The sequence below is a fragment of the Haemaphysalis longicornis genome, unplaced genomic scaffold (genome assembly GCF_048455015.1).
Source record: "Haemaphysalis longicornis isolate Haplotype H1 unplaced genomic scaffold, Haemaphysalis longicornis Haplotype H1 scaffold_6, whole genome shotgun sequence".
Taxonomy (NCBI): domain Eukaryota; kingdom Metazoa; phylum Arthropoda; class Arachnida; order Ixodida; family Ixodidae; genus Haemaphysalis; species Haemaphysalis longicornis.
Window position 1 is genome coordinate 120,281,859 of NW_027526407.1, and position 1,909 is coordinate 120,283,767.

Consider the following 1,909-nt stretch of genomic DNA (forward strand, 5'->3'; position numbering starts at 1 on the left):
CGAGCTGCCGAGTGCGTCCTCCTAGTTCTAGACGCTGGAGATGGGGTGGAATGCGCTACTAGGACAGGCCCACATGTCTTGGCTTAGTGCACCTAGGGAGTCACGGAGGGGACATTTGGGCGCAGGGAACTCAGAGGAGTAGGTCTTGTGGAGGAGGAATCAACGGGCGAGGGAGTTGGTCTGAAGAAGTCCCCGTAGGCGCTTCTGAGCGTTGGCGGGGAATGTATGGGCAGGGGGAAAACGGCGGCGGCAGAGTCTAGAATGCTCCGTGGCTTCTTGGTACGAGAGCAGGAGTGAGCCCAGCACGGCTGCTTAGTTCTCGTGCTGCTTTGTGGTCCGCCGCGTTGCATCCCTCCTCAGTGGGGGCAGGGGTCCAGACGACGTCGACTGGTACAGTATGGGGATTTTAGAGAATCTTGAGTGCTGTAGCCGAAATACTACCACGAATGAAGTTTGGAATTGCTGTCTTCAAATAAGTTATTATAATGTGTGTTGGCAGCCCGGTGATGCAGCCCAGGGCTATTGCCGCCTTTTCCGCCGTTCCAGAGGAAGATGTCCGTACGGTGAGGAAAGTGACCGGGGGAGAGCCCGCCAGCTCTCCTGTTCGTCCAGACTTTCACCATCGGTACAAGCTGCGGAAATGTTTTTGTTAACTTATGTGTCTGAACGGTGTCGCCAGCGATTTGTCAGGTCACCATTTGTATTTTCATTGCGAAGGTAAACCGACCAAGAAATATTGGTGGTTTTACTGAATAAACTCCTATGAGCACCAAATTTTGTTCCCGCATATGTTGATTCTAATTTATTTATTATGTCCTCCGCATTTATATTTCCGTAAAAGCAATATTGGTGGATTACAAAACTTTCACAAAGCACCTCGGGACAAAACCCATAGAAAACACATACAAAACCCCTCTGTAACTTCAAAACAGTACGCCTGCGAAGAGTTTGAAAATAAAGAGTAGGAGATATAGCTCAAAACAAAAGTAAATGCGATAGACTTGTACGATGTAAAAAACGGACATACGCGCAACATCTGAACAACGTCAGCAAAATATGTTTAAATACCCACCACAAATGAAGCAACAGCCACATCGAGATCATTTCTTTAGCATTGTTGAAAGTACGTCCGACATTAAGGTACCAGCAACGCTATCTCAACATCCAAAAATTTTCATAAAAATATTGCACATTGTACGGATATCTAATAGAGATACTGCTGGGACACACACGTTTAGATCGCTTTGGGACGGCTAAAAGATGTTAGTGGTTTGCTGGGTATATATATATATATATATATATATATATATATATGTATAGAAAATAAGGGTTGGCAGTCACGAAAACCTCGGCAGGCATAGGGGAATGGTTAGAATGTTTTTTACCGTTAGTGACGTTACATTATTATTTATTATTATTAATTACGTGAGAAAGAAAGAAAAACACGCACCCAGAGTGGGGACCGAACCCACGCCTTTCGATTAGGTTTCGAATGCCTTACCAATTCGGCTATCTGGGCGACTGTGTTCCGCTTCACTTTCTGGGGTATTTATATATACTACAACTGTATCTGACGCTTGAGGGTGGTAGCCAGCGCCACTCAGACTACACGGGGAGAAGGGGACCTTCTTTTCAACCCCCGGGGCGTGGCGCGAACGTCTACAGCCTGTCATAAGCGGGTAACTGGCGGGAAACCTTCTTATGCTACCTTGGCATCAAGGCTGCCAGAACAGAGGCCCTCGCTAAGCTTTAGCACGATAATAGGCTTTGTAAATGACGGGCTCGTTAGAAAATGCAGGAAGACATGCCGGCAGTCTACAACGCCAAAGAAGGCATAGGGGAATGGTTAGAATATTTTTTACCGTTAGTGACGTTACATATTATTTATTATTATTAATTACGTGAGAAA

The 1,909-nt window shown here is 45.9% G+C and overlaps 1 non-coding gene across 1 annotated transcript; it reads right to left on the reverse strand.

Moving 5' to 3' along the window:
• Positions 1-1,447: 1,447 nt before the first annotated feature.
• Positions 1,448-1,519, reverse strand: Trnar-ccu (transfer RNA arginine (anticodon CCU)). The gene has a single exon. It is a non-coding gene; the product is annotated as a tRNA-Arg (tRNA).
• Between the last annotated feature and the right edge of the window lie 390 nt (positions 1,520-1,909).